This window comes from Halichoerus grypus, chromosome 13, assembly GCF_964656455.1.
Source record: "Halichoerus grypus chromosome 13, mHalGry1.hap1.1, whole genome shotgun sequence".
Taxonomy (NCBI): domain Eukaryota; kingdom Metazoa; phylum Chordata; class Mammalia; order Carnivora; family Phocidae; genus Halichoerus; species Halichoerus grypus.
The window spans coordinates 69505543-69527348 of record NC_135724.1 but is presented as its reverse complement, the minus strand read 5'-3'; the positions used below and the strand labels follow the sequence as shown (position 1 = coordinate 69527348).

Genomic DNA, 21806 nt, shown 5'->3' with positions numbered 1-21806 from the left:
CAGGGGAGATGTCAGAGACCAAAAGGTGTTAATTCCAGCTCTGGCTCTAGTGGGGGCTCACCAGTGCTTGTGGTCTGAGTGTTTTAATCCGGGTTTCAGATTACAAAACCAGCATGCAGAAGTAAATGGTAATCTAGGGAGAAGCAATAAACCATCAACATATAAAAATGAAAACAGTGCCATGCATAATGACATAATTCTTAAGGTTGAATTTGAGAAAAAGTGAAAGACTTGTACATGGAGAACCACAAAACATCGTAAGAGAAATGAAATGAACTTGACCAAATGAATAGATATTCCTTGCTTGTGGATGAAAATGATGGATTTGACTATAATAACGACTTCCTAAAATTTTCAATCGTAGCTGATGCCAACAGCTTCCTAGCACAAAACAAACAGAGACACAAACATTCTTTTTTTTTTTAATTTTTTATTGTTATGTTAATCCCCATACATTACATCATTAGTTTTAGATACAGTGTTCCATGATTCATTGTTTGTGCATAACACCCAGTGCTCCATGCAGAACGTGCCCTCCTCAATACCCATCACCAGGCTAACCCATCCTCCCACCCCCCTCCCCTCTAGAACCCTCAGTTTGTTTTTCAGAGTCCATCGTCTCTCATGGTTCTTCTCCCCCTCTGATTTCGCCCCCTTCATTCTTCCCCTCCTGCTACATTCTTCTTCTTCTTTTTTTCTTTCTTAACATATATTGCATTATTTGTTTCAGAGGTACAGATCTGAGATTCAACAGTCTTGCACAATTCACAGCGCTTACCAGAACACATACCCTCCCCAGTGTCCATCACCCAGTCACCCCATCCCTCCCACCCTACCCCCCACTCCAGCAACCCTCAGTTTGTTTCCTGAGATTAAGAATTCCTCATATCAGTGAGGTCATATGATACATGTCTTTCTCTGTTTGACTTATTTCGCTCAGCATAATACCCTCCAGTTCCATCCACGTTGTTGCAAATGGCAAGATCTCATTCCTTTTGATGGCTGCATAATATTCCATTGTATATATATACCGCTTCTTCTTTATCCATTCATCTGTTGATGGACATCTTGGCTCTTTCCACAGTTTGGCTATTGTGGACATTGCTGCTATAAACATCGGGGTGCACGTACCCCTTCGGGTCCCTACTTTGAGACACAAACATTCTTAAGAAAATATTAGAAAACATAATTCAGTTATATATATGTATAACAACAAGTATATGTAATGACCAATAGTGATTTATTGCAGGGATGCAAGGTCCACTTAATATTCAGAAATCAATCAGTGTAATTTGCTGTTTTACCAGGTTAAAAAAGAAAACTCCCATGATCTCATCAAGCAATATATAAAAAGCATTTGACACAATTCAAAACCTATTCGTGATAATAGATGAGAATGAATGAATGAATGAATATGATCAAAATTCTCAGAGAATGAAAAGGAGAGGAGCAAATCTTCAGTTTGATAAAGACAACTATAAAACACCTACAGCTAACACACAGAGAGGTGAATCACTGAAAGCTTTCCTCCTTGGGACGGGCCAAGGCAATCATGTCCAATCTCAGCACTGCTGTTCAACATAGGGTTGGACATTCCAGACAGAACCATAGGCAAAAAAAATAATGAGAAGCATACAGACTAAGAAGAACAAGAGACAAATGTCCCTATTTTCAGGGTAGAGAATGATCTACCGGAAAAAATACAAAGAAAGCTACAAGTAGGTATATAAATATTTAAATTCCAAAAGTAATAAGTAATTTCAGGAAGGTCTTAGAAAGATGATTTAGATGTGTATATACTAGCAATAAACATGTGAAAACTGAATTAAAATACCACTTAAAACCACTGAACACAAATATTTACGTGCATGTTTAACAAAACAAGTACAGACCATGGATGCTGAACTTTGGACAATGCTGGTAAAAGTAATCAAACTCAATCTGAAACAATGCAAAGAATGTTTTGGTTTTTAATAAGTGTTTATTTCTGAAATTCCATGGTTTTTTGTTTGTTTGTTTGTTTTGTTTTACTCACTCACAACCCTGAAATCAAGACATGAGCTGAGATCAAGAAGTTGGATACTTAACTGATGGAGCTACCCAGACACCCTGCTAAGACATGTTCTGCTCATGGATTAGAAGACTCAATATAGTCAAGATGTCAATTTTTCCCAAATTGCATAAAAGTTTAATTTGTTTCCTATCACAATGTAGGTTGGTATGATGGAGGGATAGACACACTGGTCAATGTAACAGAATATAAAACCCAGAAACAGACCCAGAAAAGTATGGATCTTTTTTTTTCATTGTGTGTTTTTCAAGGAACATTTAATAACAAGGTAGATAGCATATACTTATCTAACAGGATACTTTTATATCCCTGAAGTTAAAGCGAAACATCATGTTCACTGGGTAAAAACGCCCTGCTTAATGTGTGTACACTGAATTGCAATTAAAAAGAGTACTGTAATTATAATTTCAGAACTTCAGAATGTGAGTGTCAGTGTTCTCTTTTTTTCATATGGAAAAAGCAAATTCTTTTGAGAATCTTTTGAAGTTTGGACAAAAATTCCACAGCTCTATTCTTAGGATCACTCTGTAGAGTCTTTGTGATCCAGATGACACCAGGGAAGCTTCAACCTTCTGGAGAAGACATTCCAGCTCACATGATCTCATCAGTCAGGAGAATGTTGGTGGCAATCACAGTGCAAGAGTGAAGAACCTGTTTCTTTCCACAGGGTAGTTATACAATAAGCCTCCTTCTGTGGCTACCATTGCTCACCTGGGCTCAGGTCCACACCCACAAGCTGACCTCATTCCCAATATTCTGCTTGAACTTTAACTAGTGTTTCCAGAAGGTCAAAACCAGAGTTCTGGGCAAGAACCTTGGGAATCATGAGCTTGAACTCCAAGTTGGGTCCAGCCCTTAAGGCTGGTCTTACATTTAGCCAAGGCTTCTGCCACTGCCACCTTCACGGCTCCAGCACCTGGAACTACAGAACCATCTCCAATAGCATCCTTAACAGCCCACAAGCTATCTCTTACTGCAGCTTTGATTTGAGTGTGTGCTTGTTTGGTCCTTTGACCAATAATGCGACAGAGCAGAGATTGTTGTCTTTCTCAACAAAGGTGAGTTTCTCTTCTCCCATTGTGTGCTCATACACAAGTCCTGCGTGTCCCAAACAATCAGGATTTAGGTCATTAAGGAGATGAGAGCTACTCCACCACAAACAAGAGTCAGCCTTTCTATATTTCTCCTTTTAACTCTACAAAGGGCTACTGCGCCTTCTTTTGCAAGAGCATCTAAGGACAAGGGGTCAGTTCCCTTTTGATTAATAACAACCAATACTTTACATGGATCACCACAGACTTTCTTTTCCAGTTCAACTATTTTTAACTCTATCTTCAATAAATTTTCTTTCAGCTTTTACAAGTTTCTCCCTCTCTTCTGCACTCTTGTAAAAAAAAAAAAAAGGCCAGAATTGACTTCTGTTTTTTCATATCCTCATGATACGATGCATGTGAGGAGGTATATGCACCCGCTACTCTTTTTTTATATCAGGTGCCATGCCCCAGGGTCCAAAACAAGCTGACTACAGCTTCTGTTAAGACATCAGCAAGTCTGGCATGTACTTTAGTACGTGGAGATGTTCTGGCCACATTTATGAGTGTTTCCTTGTGCATTTTTTTGCTTACTTTGACTTGTTCCAAAACTTGTTCCAAAAACTGCATTTTCCTGTGTAACTTTAAATTCTTCAGTTATTATTCTAGGATGAAGACCTTCAGAAATGTAGAGATCCACCTGTTTCAGCAGCTTCCCAATGATTGGAAATCAAGAGTTGGTTGCTTACCCACTGAGCCACCCATTATCTGAGGATAATTATGAAAGTGTTGCAAAAATCTTTTACAGGAAGGATAGCCATTTGGACAAATGACCACAGAACAACTGGATATCCATACAGGTAAATGAATATCACCTAAACCTCTCACCTTATAAAAAAAAAATCATTAAATGTATCCTAGCCTTAACTGTAAAACATAAAGCTATAAGCTTTTAGAAGAACACAGAAGAAAATCTTCAAGATCTAGGGTTTGTGTAAACATGTTTAGACAAATACCAAAATCACAACCCATAAAGAAAAAAAAAACCTGATAGATTGGACTTTATCAAGACAAATTCATTCCTATTCCTTTACTTTGGGAATTCAACGATTAAATTACCTGAAAATAAAAGATTAAAATGCAAGTCAATTTATGGGAGAGTAGTTAGAATCCACTGCTTTAATGAACACAGTTGTGGAACACTCAAAATGTATGTTGTATTCTAAATTGCATACCAATGGAGGGATATGATGTTTGCAGTATCTTCTCTGGGGCGCCAGCAACTTACATTGTAATTTAGGTGAATTTTTGCATCTCACATAGACCAGGACTCCTTCTGAGAATTAAAAACAGAACAGTAATCATGGGCAGCACTATAGAATCACACTTTCAATGAATCAGAACTCTTGTAAATAAACAGGGACCTGGTAAATTGGAAAAAGGAGTTGGGCTCTCAGGGGTTTGGTCCATGGTGAGGTGTGAGCCCAGTGACCAGCAGGGGGCGCTGTGACTGCTCAGTGAGAACCGTTCACTCAAAGGAGCCTAAGACAGGGGACTGGGCCCTGCACTCCCTGCTGGGGACTCAGCAGCTGTGTCCTCCCTGGCCTGGCAGAGTCCCCAAATTAGGGACCTGTGTGTTGTCTCAACAGGTGGTTCCTCCCAGGGCTCTCCCCAGGGGTGAGGCCAACCCCCATCTTCTTCAGTGTGTGATGTGAGCTGGGCTCCAGCACCAGGGCTCAGTGAGGGGCTGGGCAGTCACTGGGTGGACCCCATTTGCATAGACAGCCCCTCCTGTGGCAGAGGGTGGAGGAGAAAAGGAGGCCTGGGGCAGCCCAGCCCACTGTGGGGACCAGTGTCTGTGTCACCATGGCCTGGACTCCTGTCCTCCTCATGCTCCTTTGTCACTGCACAGGTAGGAACAGGCTTAGGGACCAGTTCTCAGTGCCCAGCCTGTGTCAGCCCCTCTGCTCAGAGCTTTGAGGGAATTTATCTTGGCTCCTGCCCCATCACTCATGCGTGTCTGTGCTTACAGGTTCCATCTCCCAGCTTGTGGTGATCTAGCCGCCCTCCCTCTCTGTATCTCTGGGAACAACGGCCAGACTCACCTGCACCTTGAGCAGTGACATCAGTGTTGATATTTACCCCATATTCTGGTACCAGCAGAAGCCAGGGAACCCTCCTCGGTACCTCCTAACCTATGTAACAGACTCAAACAAGCACCAGAGCTCCGGGTTCCCCAGCCGCTTCTCTGGATCCAAAGATGCTTCGGCCAATGCAGGGCTTCTGTTCATCTCTGGGCTCCAGGCAGAGGATGGGGCAGATTATTACTGTCAGTCATTTGATGTTAGTGATGGACACAGTGATATAGGTAGATGAGGAAGTTGGACAAAAACCTCAGCCTGCTCTGGGTACTTTCCCATTTTAAAATAACTTGGATGTATACTAGTGTTAAGAAGAACAACAGGCCCAAAATGGAGTCCCTTATGTTAAGTTCTACAAAGACTTCATACCTAACCTACCTATAGTATGTTAGATAGTACTCAGGAGTGGAGTTTTCAACCAATCCATCAAGAATTTCCTGGTCAGCACTAGTGATATAAATCTGCCTGATGAGACTCCCTGCCCTTCCCCTAAAGGAAGGCGACCTTGCCAGAAACAATCCTTCTTCTTACTGATGCCTTCCCTGTCCAGCCCAGTTTCTCCCTATGAAAACCTCCGTTTCCTAGGACTCCTCTGAGCACCTGCTTCATCAGATGGGATGCCGCTGGGCTTGTGAATGGGTGAATAAAGACAATCAGAAATTCCAGCTCACTGGGTTGAATGTTTGTCCTTTAACGCTAGCTTCAACCAGAAATGGCTTCTGATCCACAGTGGCTCTCCTCTTGATCTCCCATTTCGTTCTGATGTCTTAGGAAAACTCAAAACAAAAACAAGAAGAAAACTCATGATGGAATCAAAACTAGGTTTTTTGATCCATATTTAATGAAACCAGAACCTCTGGAGTCATTCTTTTTTAATTATCGAAAACAGGAAAAATAATTGTTCCTAAGGAAGCTTCCCTCTGGGTCAGGAGTCCCTGGAGTATTCCAGAGAAGTGACAGACCCTTTTGGGCATGGACTGTGCTCGGTGTGGGGTCAGGGGAGAGCACCCTTCCTTCCCAGGCTCCTGTGCTGAGCGCCTTCCAGGAGTATGGTGGCCTGGGGACAAGGCACTCACTGTGAGATTCTGTGCGAGGACACAGGCCCTGGAGGAATGGCAGGCACGGAACTGGCTTGGCACACTGACAGAGTGCCTAAACCTTCGGTTGGAGCGTCAGGGAGAGTGGGGCAGACATGGGTGTGTGGGGGGGTTGAGTTTGGGGGCCTGAGGCTTCATAACCACTTCCTGTAATGTAAGAGGGTGAGGGGAAGCTCCACCATCACTGGGAAAACACTGAGCCTGCTCCAGGGAAGTGGGTGAAGTAGGTCCCATGGGTGTGATTTTCCTACAAGCTGATCCCAGTAAGGACCCAGGAGAACTATCGAGGGTGGGGTTTCCCAAGCCCAGTGAAAACTAGCTTGACTCCCACCTTGTCACCATCAATTTCCTGAGTGATCACACGCCCCACACCAAGGGGTCTACGTGCTGCTGTCTACTTAAGCATACTTCTATATCTAGGAGTGTGCCAATAAAGACTAAATATTTTGTTTCAAGAAGGAATCCCAATGTCGCAATTACTGTTTTCTGGTTTTCAAAACAAGTTATTTATAGGAAAATGACCTGCCCTTTAACTGTGGTTGAGAAGGAAAATTTCAGGGTAAGGAGGATGAAAGCTGGCTTGTGGAGAATAAACACAGGTACATTTTTGACTTGACATGCCTTACCCATCCATTTCTACCACTCCTGAGCCACTTGACATTTCTAGAACAAACAATTTATAATTTGTTCCAGGTTAAATCAAAAGGAGCCAAGACTACAAAATATCAGTGATAAGATGCAAAAGTTCTGGGATCTTATGTGAAATATGGTGACTGTAATTAATAAGAGTGACCTGTCTGCCTACTGTACGCTGAGGGAGTAGAGAACACCTCTGTGAGGTGATGGAAGTGATAATGAGCTTTACTGGCAACCATTCCACAACGTACGTGCACATTAAATCATCACGCTGTACACTGTGGATGTATTTATTTTCATTTGTCAGGCTGAGTAAATCTTGAAAAACCACTTTACATAATTATCTGTTGTCATAATATAAAAGAGCATTATTAGAAATTAAATTTGGTAAGTCCTATTTATGTAAGAATAGGATTATGAATCTATATGAATGCTTCTCATCATTATGTATATCATGCACTTCTTTTCTGGGTACAGGTAAGTGGCCATACATAGTGTCCTCTCTCTATGGACTCATGAGCCATCTCTCTGTCATTGTGTGTGTGAAAGGTGCCTCTTACCGAGAAATTAAAAAAAGCATATCACCATATTACCAGAGTGCATTTCTGCTGTGGTGAATGGGTTAGTGAATCGTTATATATTATATAATATCTACATATGTGTATAATCATTTTAATGGAATATTTTAGATAACCCCAAAAATGTCAGATGTGTGTCTTGGTAAGAAATAGAAACTCAGTCACACACACACATTTTTTGACCTGTTTGAGAAAATTAGCCACAGGAAGGGAAGTGACCACACACAGAATTCGTGGGACACTTGAAAATTTTAGGACAAAATGAGATGGTTGCCGTGTTTCAAAGTCAGCATGATTCATGGTATGAAATGCTAAAGTACACATGCCCATCATAGCTGATCCACTCGATATTTCTATATGTGTGTGAGAGAGAGATGGAAGAAGAAAACAGTACAATTTTCTGAATATTTTCCTTGAGAAGGTGGGTGCTAGGGACAGTCAGAGGTAGCTGGGCAGGTCCCGTGACACCTCCTCAGAACAACCCACCACCAAAGGACTTTCCAATCTAATGGTCCACGTCATCTTCTGACCTGAGGGTCCCTATGGAAACTGAGGACAGTGCGAAACCCCTCTTTTCTGTCACTCAGCCCCAGCTTAGCCACTCAAAACCCACTTTTAGGGTCTCCTGGGAGCCCCATCCCTCACCCCACCTTCACTCCTCAGTCTCTCCTCCCACCAGGGACCCAGCTCTACCATGACCTCCACCCTCTTCATGGAGACCCAGTCTCCCTAGAGCAGGGCTCTAGCCCCAGGTCCTGCTGGGAAAGCTGTGCTGAGGAGTGGGTCCCAGGGAGCCAACTTCTGTCCTTCTGTTCATGCAGAGCAGCCTCTTCTCAATCCCTTCCTGCATGGTCCTTGTTGATGGAGGCCCACAGTCCCGCCAGAGGTGGACAGGCTAGGAACACAGGGTGCGGACAGGGGTCTAAACCTGCTTCAGTGAAAAGTAGGGTCAGAGGGAGGAGGAGCTCCTCCACTTTTCCAAACAATGGGATGTGGCTGGTCCAGACCTCTGTCCTTCTGCTGTGTTGACAGCAGGACACCTCCCTCCCCTAATGTCACCCATGAGGGAGGTCCCTGAGTCAGCATCTGAGGAGGCCACTTTAGGAAATTAAGCGGTGCGTGCTGGGGAGGAGTTTGCAGCCTAGCAAAGGGGTCCGGGGCAGGGCAGAAGGGATCGCTCCCATTTTTGAGGAGGGGGTTGGTGGAAATGCCAAAGACCACGGCGGGCCAGCCCCTCCCCAAGGCAGGATGTTGACATTGCCTTTCACACGCGGTGCAATGTGCACCGCGGCCAGCAGAGGGCGCGGTGGGCACGTGTCTGAGCCAAGTGGGTGAGAGCAGAGTTGTGGACCCAGCACCTGGCTGTTTTGAGTGGTGTCTTCTGCTCAAGGCTGCCTGAGTGTGGTCTCAGCAGGTGCTTCCTCCCAGGGCTCTCCCCAGGGCTGAAGCCTCCCCCAGCCTCCTCAGTGTGTGCTGTGAGCTGATCTGCAGCATCAGGTCTGAGGGAGGGGCTGGGCAGTCACTGGGTGGACTTCATTTGCATGGACAGCCCCTCCTACGGCAGAGGGTGGAGGAGAAAATGGGCAGCCCAGCCCACTGTGGGGACCAGGGTCTGTGTCACCATGGCCTGGACTCCTCCTCGTGCTCCTGTCTCACTGTGCAGGTAGGGAGGGGCCTCGGGGACACAAGGCAGACCTCTAGCAGGTGTCAGCCTCTCTGGCGGAGACCCTAGGAAACTTTACCCTGGCCCCTGCCCCGTCACCCATGAGCGTGTGTGTTTGCAGGCTCCCTGTCCCAGCCCGTGCTGACCCAGCCGCCCTCCCTCTCGGCATCTCCGGGAACGACAGACAGACTCACCTGCACCTGAGCAGGGACATCAGTGTTGGCGGCTAGAACATCTACTGGATCCAGCAGCAGCCAGGGAGCCCTCCCCGGGGTCTGCTGTACTACTCCTCAGACTCCGATAAACACCAGGGCTCCGGGGTCCCCAGCCGCTTCTCGGGCTCCAAAGACGCCTCGGCCAATGCAGGGCTTCTGCGCATCTCGGGGCTGCAGGCTGAGGCCGAGGCGGACGATCACTGGGCTACAGCTCACGGCGGTGGGAGCAGCTACCGCTCCTCACAGCGTCTCAGATAAGGAGCAAGTGAGACAAACACCCCTGGACCCACAGGCCTTGTCTCTGAGTCTTCTTTTATTGAGAAGCTTCTGTGGAGGCTTCTGTAGGGGAGAGTCCTCTGTGGGGAGACCTGTCCTTGAGGAGGAAGGACAGACACACAGATTAGGCTGTTTCTTGAGCCAGCACGGGGGTCCCAGGGGCACACCCAGGTGAGGGAATGGAGCCCGAATGCTCATCCCCCAGGGTCTGGAGAACATTAATAAGAATAAATACCTTTAAAGGAAAAGCCTGAGTTCTTTGGTTTTTGTTTTTTGTTTTTCTTATCTATTGTATACTATTGTATCTCCTTTACTACTATTGGGGAGCTAGAATGTCCTGTCCCCTCAAAGATCCTTCTAGCTGGACTAGGAATCAAATTGATAGGAGACAGATAAAGAGGAGAAAATCGAATTTATTAGCACCTGTACAGGGAATCCACACATACATAGAAATTCCAAAGACTGTCAGGCAAAATGAGGTATATATGTCATTCTGAACTAATGAGAAGGGGATAGCGGTCTGGGGCTTCAAAGGGAAGGAACGCGGGACAAGGAAGATGAAAAAGACTAAGTGTTCGGTAAACAAATGTTTGCCCTGCCATATAGGTGGGTCACTCAGATATATTTATTTCTGGTAATAACCCTTATCCTACAAAGGCCATCCAGTTTAGATTCTTCTATGTAGATAAAGGAAGGGCCGAAGTTTTTCTTGGGCCCAAAGGGTCTCAGATTGCCTTCGGCTCTAAGTAATGCACATGACAAAATGGCCTTTCTTGGGGCAGCCTGCCCTCAACCGCTACAGTTCCGTCCTCGGAAGCAACCCCGAAGTCTCGCACATTCCAAGTTGAGCAGGTAGATCATTCCCTCTTGGGGAACCTGTCTCTTAATCTGACAATAGGTCGTTCGGTTAAACTTATTTCAGGAGGCAGTGATGCAGGCGGGCTCTCAAAGTTAAGCCCTATGGTAATTGAGAAGCGGCATTTCTTATGGAAACCAAGGAAAAGTGTAGGTGAATGGTTGGAGCTAATCCTAAACCCAGTGTCTAAGTCCTGAGTGCTGCCAGTGAGATTTCTTGATGTTGGGCTGGAGGCATCTTCAGATGGCATAGGGCATGCGGTGGCAATGTGATGGATTTCCCTAGTTTCAGTTCAGTTGTCTCTAGCCAGTAGTGGTCTAGTGATCTTTTTGAGGGGCCCACAGAGCAACAAGCAGGAAAATTGTCTATACATGAACTTTTGTGGGGATTTCTCTGAAGTTTACATCAAGTCATTTCTATTCATTTTGCAGGACTTCAGGAAAAAGGGGACGTTTGGTGTATCAAATGATTCCAATTGTCAGAAAGGGAGAGAACAACTAAAAAATGTTATCTTGAAGTGTTGTAGCCAGGCATTGGGGGACACTAGGAGAATGCAGGATCTAGTCCAGTTTATAATGATCAATATTAAAATATAATATTTACAAGGGTGTGTTATTGAAGCATATTTTTCTTTATAATTGCCCTTATTTTTACCAAAGATAGCCAAATTAATACCCAAGTGTTTGTAAAATAAGTCTAATTAAAAAAAACCAGGTTGATAATTTACATAACTCCAACAAGAATAGTAGTTGACCATATATGTTCCTTAAAACCTGCTTTGCTAGAACTTTTATAAGGAATATCTAGATTAAATTTTTCATAGCCTCTTAAGGCCAAATACTTGCCATCAGACTTCCTCTTTGATACCCATATATTTGGGTGAATTCCTCCCTTCTTGAGGTTCTCAAAATATCTTGAGGTTCCTGCACCTGCCAAGAGTGACCTTCTTTACTCCCTGGTGAGTCTGCTGGGATCCCTGTAAACAAGGTATGAGGCTAATATTTCCAAGGGCTTTGTTGGCTTCATAAGGTCAGCCTTATTTCTTAAAGCTATCTGGTCATATCTGAGTCTATGTGTGTCTCTCTCAAATGTGACATTCCAGCAAACTGTGTCCTGTTACAAGGAGAACATGTTCTTTTTTGAAATAAGAAATATATTGCCATAAAAAATATAAGCACATTTACTGAGAGTTTCTGAAGTTTGGAGGGATCAGGTAAGGAGAAAAGATAAATGTTTATATGTATTCACAAAGGTTTATTTGTCAAATTGCTGTAAGTCAGTTAGCTTCAGATAAAAATTTCTTAAATCTGGAAAAACAAAGGCTTTTTGAGTCTGCAATGATTTAAACAAAAAGTCATAAAAATTATCATTATCTTCCTTAGTTTATTCAGTCCCATGTTATTATTTTTTTAGTTTGAATTCCACAATAGTTAACATACAGTGTTATATTAGTTACAGGTGTACAATATAGTGATTCAACAATTCTATACATTACTCAGTGCTCATCATGGTAAGTGTGCTCTTAATCCCCTTCACCTATTTCATTCATCCCCCTATCCACCTCCCCTCTGGTAACCACCAGTTTGTTCTCTATATTTAAGAGTCTGGTTTTTTGTTTGCTCCCTTTTTTCTTTGCTCATTTGTTTTGTTTCTTAATATCCACATATGAATGAAATCATACGGTATCTGTCTTTCTCTGACTGACTTATTTCACTTAGCAATATACCTTTGGATCCATCCATGTTGTTGCAAATGACAAGATTTCATTCTTTTATGGTTGAGTAATATTCCATTTTATATATATACCACTTATCCTTTATCCATTCATCTCTCAATAGACATTTGGGTTGCTTCCATAATTTGGTTATTGTAAATAATGCTGTGGTAAACATGGGGTGAATATATCTTTTTGAATTAGTGTTTTCATATTCTTTGGGTAAATAGCCAGTAGTGGAATCACTGGATGATATCATAATTTTATTTTATTTCTTGAGATTTTATTTTTAAGTAATCTCTACACCCAACCTGTGCCTCGAACTCACAACCCCAAGGTCAAGAGTCTCATGCTGCACTGATGAGCCAGCCAGGTGCCCCTCATAATTTTATTTTTAATTTTTTGAGGAACCTCCATACTGTTTTCCACAGTGGCTGCACCAGTTTGTATTCTCAACAATGGTGTATGACGGATCCTTTTTCAATCCTCACCAACAATTACTGACTCTTGTATTTTTGATATTAGCCATTCTGACAGGTATGGGGTGATATCTCCTTGTGGTCCCAGGAATTCAGCTAGATAGCTATCAAATCATTCTGAACACCTGCAAACTCAACCAGAGATCTAAGAAAAGAATAGCTTCAACACTATGAATATAAAAGTGACCACTTTCGGCAAGGTAGGAAGTGTGGAGAAGTGAATCCGAGGCAATATATGGGAAGATAGACTGTGGTGGGAGGGAGCCTCTGTTAGCCGGCTACCAGTAAGTAATAGAGCAGCGGAGCACAAAATCAGAACTTTTGGAAGTCTGCCCCTGTGAGGGACATCGCTCAGGCTGCTAAGCGGGGGTGGAACCCTCCCTGGGACAGTGTAGTCCCAGGATCCCCAGGGTCACAGGAAGACCAGGGGTACCTCAGTGCCGCAGAGTTCCCAGGCATCGGAACAGGGAAGCTGGATGAAAAGAGTGAGCCCAGGAATGGGCTCTCAGCTCAGGGTTAACAAAAACCACAAACCATGGCACAGTTGGGTGACTGCTTTCCAAGCACAGGCCTAACAAGCAACAGAACCAACGAGACCCCCCCTTCCTCCCCCAAGAGGAGCAGTACAGGAATGTGTTACAGGAACCTGAAGGGTTTGGAGACTCAAAACTGGGTCGCATGCCTGAGATAGAAACACTCCATCACAGGCAGGCCAGGTGAGCACAGAGTGCACCCAGAGACCAGGGAGACAGGAGTGATTGACTACTTTTCTCTGAAGGCTCACTGAAGAGTGGGGCCCTGAGCTTTCAAATCTGGGGCCAGAGATTGGGAGGCCGCCATTTTCATTCTCATCCTCTAAAGCTGTAGGGAATGCCTCCAGGGAACAAAACCACATAGAACAAACTGAAGCAGATTATTTAGCTTGGCCCCTGGCAAGGGCAGTATAATTCCACCCAGGGCAAATACACTTGAGAATCGATGCAATAGGCCCCTCCCCCAAAAGGTCAGCAAGAACATCCAGCCAAGACAGAACTGCAAAACTCCAGTGCTAGGGGAATACAGCACATAGAAATCACAACTTTTTCCCCATGATTCTTTATTTTTTTCGTTCCCTTTTCAACCAATTTCTTATTTTATCAACTCCTTTTTTAAGTCTTTTTTAGTTTTCATTTTTACAGTTACACTCTATCCCTTCAATATATTTAATCATACACACACACACACACACACAAGTTTTGCTTTCTTTACAATTTTGGGGTGCAGTTTCTTCTAATAGACCAAAATACAAACAAAATCTACTGTATGGCTCTGTTTTACTTACCTGTCTGATCATATTCTCTTTTTTGTTGTCATTTTTCCTTTTTTTTCTTTTTCTTCTTCCTTTCTTTTTTTGCTTTTGTTTTTTTGTTTTGTTTTGTTTTGTTAAAGTTTTTTTTTAATTTTCATCTTTACAGTTACATTCTATCCTTTCAATTTACTTAATTTTATTTTTGTATATATGTTTTCCTTTCTTTACAATTTTGAGATGTAGTTTCTTCTAGCAAACTGACCAAAATACACTCAGGAGATAGTGCATTGCTCTGTTCTGTTCACCTGTCTGTTTATTCTTTCCTTTTTTTGTTGTTGTTGGTTTTTCTTTTTTTATTCTCTTTTATCTTCACTTTTTTTAAGGATTTTATTTATTTTTTGACAGAGAAAGAGACAGTGAGAGAGGGAACACAAGCAGGGGGTGTGGGAGAGGGAGAAGCAGGCTTCCCACAGAGCAGGGAGTCCAATGTGGGGCTCGATCCCAGGACCCGGGATCATGACCTGAGCCAAAGGCAGACGTTTAATGACTGAGCCACCCAGGTGCCCCTCTTTTTTCTTCACTTTTAATTTCCATTTTTACAGCTACATACTATCCTTTCCTTGTATTTAATGTTTGTACATATATAAGGTTTTCTTTCTTTACAATTTTGGGATCTAGTTTTCTAAAAGGCAGATGAAAATACACACAGAATCCATTGTATTGCTCTATTCTGCTCACCTGTCTGATTATATTCTCTCTCTCTTCCCCCCCCCCGCCCCCATTTGGGTCTCATCTGATTTTTTACTGTATATTTCTCTAGGGTAGTTGTTGTCATTTTAGAATTTTGTTCTCTCGTTCATCTATTCTTCTCTGGACAGAATGATAAGACAGAAAAACTCACCTCAAAAAAGAGAACAAGAGGCAGTACTAACTGCCAGGGACCTAATCAATACGGACATTAGTAAGATGTTGGAACTAGAGTTCAGAATGACAATTATAAAGATATTAGCTGGGCTTGAAAAAAAAGCATAGAAGACACTAAAGAATCTCTTTCTGGAGAAATAAAAGAACTAAAATCTAACCAAGTCGAAATCAAAAAGGCTATTAATGAGGTGCAATAAAAAAATGGAGGCTCTAACTGCTAGGATAAATGAGGCAGAAGAGAGAATTAGTGACATAGAAGACCAAATGATGTAGAATAAAGAAGCTGAGAAAAAGAGAGATAAACAACTACTGGATCATGAGGGGAGAATTCAAGAGATAAGTGATACCATAAAGTGAAACAACATTAGAATAATTGGGATCCCAGAAGAAGAAGAAAGAGAGAGAGCAGCAGAAGGTATACTGGAGCAAATTATAGTGGAGAACTTCCCTAATTTGGGGAAGGGAACAGGCATCAAACTCCGGGAGGTACAGAGAACCTCCCATCTAAATCAACAAAAATAGGTCAACACCCCGACATCTAATAGTAAAACTTACAAGTCTCAGAGACAAAGAGAAAATCCTGAAAGCAGCTCGGGACAAAAGGTCTGTAACCTACAACGGTAGAAAGATTAGATTGGTAGCAGACCTATCCACAGAGACCTGGCAGGCCAGAAAGGACTGGCAGGATATATTCAGAGCACTAAACAGGAAAAACATGCCACCAAGAATACTATATCCAGCTAGGCTGTCACTGAAAATAGAAGGGAGATAAAAAGCTTCCAGGACAAACAAAAACTAAAAGAATTTGCAACACCAAACCATCCCTATAAGAAATATTGAAAGGGGTCCTCTAAGCAAAAAGAACCTAAAGGTAACATAGACCAGAAAGGAACACAGAGAATATACAGTAACAGTCACCTTACAGGCAATACAACGGCACTAAATTCATATCTTTCAATAGTTACCCTGAATGTAAGTGGGCTAAATGCCCCAATCAAAAGACACAGGGTATCAGATTAGATAAAAAAACAAGACCCATCAATATGCTGCCTGCAAAAGACTCATTTTAGACCAAAAGACACCTCCAGATTTAAAGTGAGGGGGTGGAAAACAATTTACCATGCTAATGGACATCAAAAGAAAGCTGGGATGGCAATCCTTATATCAGACAAATTAGATTTTAAACCAAGGACTATAATAAGAGATGCAGAAGGACACTACATCATACTTGAAGGGTCTACCCAACAAGATCTAACAATTGTAAATATTTATGCCCCTAACATGTGAGCAGCCAATAATATAAGCCAATTAATAACAAAATCAAAGAAACACATTGACAATAATACAATAATAGTAGGGGGCTTCAACACTCCCCTCACTAAAATGGACAGATCATCTAAGCAAAAGATTAACAAGGAAATAAAGGCTTTAAATGACACACTGGACCAAATGGACTTCATAGATATATTCAGAACATTCCATCCCAAAGCAACAGAATACACATTCTTCTCTAGTGCACATGGAACATTCTCCAGAATAGATCACATCCTAGGTCACAAATCAGGTCTCAACCGGTACCAAAAGATTGGGATCATTCCCTGCGTATTTTTGGACCACAATGCTTTGAAACTAGAACTCAATCACAAGAGGAAAGTTGGAAAGAACTCAAATACATGGAGGTTAAAGAGCATCCTACTAAGAATGAATGGGTCAACCAGGAAATTAAAGAAGAATTTAAAAAATTCATGGAAACCAATGAAAATGAAAACACAACTCTTCAAAATCTTTGGGATGCAGCAAAGGCAGTCCTAAGAGGAAAGTATATAGCTACGCAAGCCTTTCCCAAGAAACAAGAAAGGTCTCATACACACAACCTAACCCTACACCTAAAGGAGCCGGAGAAAGAACAGCAAATAAAGCCTAAACCCAGCAGGAGAAGAGAAATAATAAAGATCAGAGCAGAAATCAATGAAATAGAAACCAAAAGAACAGTAGAACAGATCAAGGAACCTAGGAGCTGGTTCTTTGAAAGAATAAATAACATTGATAAATCCCTGGCCAGACTTATCAAAAAGAAAAGAGAAATGACCCAAATAAATAAAATCATGAATGAAAGAGGAGAGATCACAACCAACACTGAAGAAATACAAACAATTATAAGAACATATTATGAGGAATTATATGCCAAGAAATTAGGCAATCAGGAAGAAATGGATGCATTCCTAGAGCTGTATAAATGACCAAAATTGAAACAGGAAGAAATAGAAAACCTGAACAGACCCATAACCAGCAAGGACATTGAAGCAGTAATCAAAAATGTCCCCAAAAACAAGAGCCCAGTGCCAGATGGCTTCCCTGGGGAATTCTACCAAACATTTAAAGAACTGATACCTATTCTTCTGAAACTATTTCAAAAAATAGAAATGGAAGGAAAACTTCCAAACTTTTTCTATGAGGCCAACATTACTTGATCTCAAAACCAGACAAAGACCACCAAAAAGGAGAATTACAGACCAATATCTGATGAACATGGATGCAAAAATTCTCAACAAAATACTAGCCAATAGGATCCAACAGTACATTAAAAAGATTATTCACCACGACCACATAGAATGTATTCCTGGGCTTCAAGTTTGGTTCATGATCTGTAAATCAATCAATGTGATACAATACATAAATAAAAGAAAGGAAAAGAGCCATATGATCCTCTCAATTGATGCTGAAAAAGCATTTGACAAAGTACAGCACCATATAAGAGATTAAAACCCTTCACAGTGTAGAGATACAGGGAACATACCTCAATATCATAAAAGCCACATATGAAAAGCCCACAGCAAATATCATTCTCAATGGGGAAAAACTGAGAGCTTTTCCCCTAAGGTAAGGAACACAGCGGAGATGTCCACTACCACCACTGTTGTTCAACATAGTACTAGAAGTCCTAGCCTCAGCAATCACACAACAAAAAGAAAAAAAAGGCATCTGAATCAGCAAAGAAAAAGTCAAACTCTCACTCTTTGCAGATGACATGATACTCTATCTAGATAACCCAAAAGACTGCTAGAACTCATATAGGAATTCAGCAAAGTGGCAGGATACAAAATCAATGCACAGAAATCAGTTGCATTCCTATACATTAACAATGAGACAGAAGAGAAATTAAGGAGTTGATCCCATTGACAATTGTACCCCGAACTATAAGATACCTAGGAATAAACCTAACCAAAGAGGCAAAAGATCTGTACTCAGAAAACTATAGAACACTCATAAAAGACATTGAGGAAGACACAAAGAAATGGAAAAACATTCCATGCTCATGGATTGGGAGAACAAATATTGTTAAAATATCTATGCTACGTAGAGGAATCCACACATTCAAGGCAAGCCTTATCAAAATACCATCAACTTTTTTCACAGAGCTGGAACAAATAATTCTAAAATTTGTATGGAACCAGAAAAGACACTGAATAGCCAAAGGAATGTTGAAAAAGAAAATCAGGGCGCCTGGGTGGCTCAGTCGTTAAGCGTCTGCCTTCGGCTCAGGTCATGATCCCAGGGTCCTGGGATCGAGTCCCACATCAGGCTCCCTGCTCGGCAGGAAGCCTGCTTCTCCCTCTCCCACTCCCACTCCCCCTGCTTGTGTTCCTGCTCTCGCTATCTTTCTCTGTCAAATAAATAAATAAAATCTTAAAAAAAAAAAAAAAAAATCAAAACTGGTGACATCACAATTCTGGGCTTCAAGCTCTATTAGAAAGCTGTAATCATCAAGACAGTATGATACTGGCACAAAAACACATAGATCAATGGAACAGAATAGAATACCCAGAAGTGGACCCTCAACTCTATGGTCAACTAATCTTTGACAAAGCAGGAAAGAATATCCAATGGAAAAAAAGACACCATTTCCTTACACCATGCACAACAATAGAACCAAAATGATTGAAAGACCTAAATGTGAGACAGGAGTCCATCAAAATCCTAGAGGACAACACAGGCAGCAACCTCTTAGACCTCGGCTGCAGCAACTTCTTGCTAGACATGTCTTCAAAGGCAAGGCAAACAAAGGCAAAAATGAACTATTGGGACTTCATCAACATAAAAATCTTTTGCACAGAAAAGGAAATAGTTGACAAAACCAAAAGACACCGAAAGAATGGGAGAAGATATTTGCAAATGACATATCACATAAAGGGTTAGTATTGAAGATCTATAAAGAACTTATCAAACTCAGCACCTAAAGAACAAATAATCCAATCAAGAAATGGGCAGAAGACATGAACAGACATTTCTCCAAAGAAGACATACAAATGGCCAACAGACACATGAAAAAATGTTCAACATCACTCAGCATCAGGGAAATCCAAATCAAAACCTCAACGAGATACCACCTTACACCAGTCAGAATGGCTAAAATTAACAAATCAGAAAACAACAGATGTTGGGGTGGATGCAGAGAAAAGGGAACCCTCCTACACTGTTGGTGGGAATGCAAGCTGGTGCAGCCACTCTGGAAAACAGCATGGAGGGTCCTCAAAAAGTTGAAAATAGAGCTACCTTACAACCCAGCAATTGCACTACTGGGTATTTACCTCCAAGATACAAACGTAGTGATCTGAAGGGGTACCTTCACCCCAATGTTTAGAGGAGCAAAGTCCACAATAGCCAAACTATGGGAAGAGCCCAGTTGTCCTTCAACAGATGAATGGATAGGGAACATGTGAGATATGTTAATGGAATATGGAATTTTACACAGCCATCAAAAAAATGGAATCTTGCCATTTGCAATGATGTGGATGGAACTAGAGGGTATCATGCTAAGCAAAATAAGTCAATCAGAGAAAGACAATTATCATATGATCACACTGATATGAGGAATTTAAGAAACAAAACAGAGGATCATAGGGGAAGAAAGGAAAAAATAAAACAAGACAAAACCAGAAAGGGACACAAACCATAAGAGATTCTTAATCATAGGAAACAAACTGAGGGTTACTGGAGGGGAGGGAGGTGGGGGGAGTGGGTAACTGGGTGATGGACATTAAGAAGGGTATGTGATATAATGAGCACTGGGTATTATATAAGACTGATGAATCACAGGCCTATACCTCTGAACCAATAATACATTATATGTTAATTAACTGGGGGAATTCAACTAAAAATTTTAAGAACAAGATTTATGCTTTTGAAATGTCTGCATAAAGTACATTAACAAAAGCCTATTTTCTGAGTACACAATTTAACCTTGGCTTGTATTAGCCTCTAAATATTGGCCTTTTACAATAGCCAAACTGTGGAAAGAGCCAAGATGTCCATCAACAGATGAATGGATAAAGAAGATGTGGTATATATATACAATGGAATATTATGCAGCCATCAAAAGGAATAAGATCTTGCCATTTGCAACGACGTGGATGGAACTGGAGGGTATTATGCTGAGCGAAATAAGTCAAACAGAGAAAGACATGTATCATATGACCTCACTGATATGAGGAATTCTTAATCTCAGGAAACAAACTGAGGGTTGCTGGAGTGGGGGGTGGGGTGGGAGGGATGGGGTGACTGGGTGATGGACACTGGGGAGGGTATGTGTTCTGGTAAGCGCTGTGAATTGTGCAGGACTGTTGAATCTCAGATCTGTACCTCTGAAACAAATAATGCAATATATGTTAAGAAAGAAAAAAAGAAGAAGAAGAATGTAGCAGGAGGGGAAGAATGAAGGGGGGGAAATCGGAGGGGGAGAAGAACCATGAGAGACGATGGACTCTGAAAAACAAACTGAGGGTTCTAGAGGGGAGGGGGTTGGGAGGATGGGTTAGCCTGGTGATGGGTATTGAGGAGGGCACGTTCTGCATGGAGCACTGGGTGTTATGCATAAACAATGAATCATGGAACACTATATCTAAAACTAATGATGTAATGTATGGGGATTAACATAACAATAAAAAAATTTAAAAAAAAATAAATAAATAAATATTGGCCTTTCACAGATCATTTGGAGGAGGGCCTGGGAGAAGTTTGGGTCCTCTGTTTTCTCTGTGAAGGGGTAGCTGTGAATAGTCAAATAACCTTTTTAATTACTCTCTAAATTTGGAGGATCTTTTGAAAGTAGATATAAAAAGACTTTATAATTAAAAAGATCAGCTGTTTATGGGGTCGGGGGGGAGTCTATTGTGGTAAGAGGCCTAAGATACACCATCAAAGGACTTGGCATAGCATTGTCCGAGGCTGGCAGAGCCTGACTACAGAGCCCTGAAAGGTAGGAACAAAGAGTCTTATTCCCAGTCTCTGAAGCTTTTGTTAAATTTATTTCCTGGCTTTTAGCATTTACATGAGCAATTTGTATACTTGGAATATAGAGATTAGAACTGAGTGCTCCCTATAAATCTTTTTTTAATTGTTATGTTAATCACCATACATTACATCATCAGTTTTTGATGTAGTGTTCCATGATTCATTGTTTGTGCATAACACCCAGTGCTCCATGCAGAACATGCCCTCTTTAATACCCATCCCCAGGCTAACCCATCCTCCCACCCCCCTCCCCTCTAGAACCCTCAGTTTGTTTTTCAGAGTCCATCGTCTCTCATGGTTTGTCTCCTCCTCCGATTGCCCCCCTTCATTCTTCCCCTCCTGCTATCTTCTTCTTCTTCTCCTTCTTCTTTTCTTCTTCTTCTTCTTCTTCTTCTTCTTCTTCTTCTTTTCTTCTTCTTCTTCTTCTTCTTCTTCTTCTTCTTCTTCTTCTTCTTCTTCTTCTTCTTCTTCTTCTTCGTCTTCTTCTCTGTAAAGAAAATTTTGCTTTTAAATGTAGCCAAATTAAAGATCCATTATCTGGCCATT

At 41.8% G+C, this 21806-nt stretch overlaps 1 protein-coding gene, 1 pseudogene and 1 gene segment (V, D, J or C); 1 reads left to right on the top strand and 2 right to left on the bottom strand.

Moving 5' to 3' along the window:
* The window catches only part of LOC118531230 (immunoglobulin lambda variable 5-39-like), a 416407-nt gene that overhangs the window by 39023 nt on the left and 355578 nt on the right, over positions 1–21806 (top strand).
* The window catches only part of ZNF280B (zinc finger protein 280B), a 103049-nt gene that overhangs the window by 8301 nt on the left and 72942 nt on the right, over positions 1–21806 (bottom strand). Inside the window, exons 1-3 of one of the 8 annotated variants that reach the window (XR_013443451.1) lie at positions 5915–6021; positions 5208–5400; positions 4338–4438 (exon numbers count right to left, since the gene is read on the bottom strand). The exons of 5 other annotated variants lie outside the window; for them this stretch is intronic. The gene's annotated coding sequence lies outside the window, so the exon portion shown is untranslated. Of the gene's footprint in view, positions 1–4337; positions 4439–5207; positions 5401–5914; positions 6022–21806 lie in introns of those variants that run through there. 2 more of the 8 variants (XR_013443453.1, XR_013443452.1) reach the window with 2 other exon arrangements.
* LOC118531232 (T-complex protein 1 subunit zeta pseudogene) lies at positions 2636–3829 on the bottom strand (annotated as a pseudogene).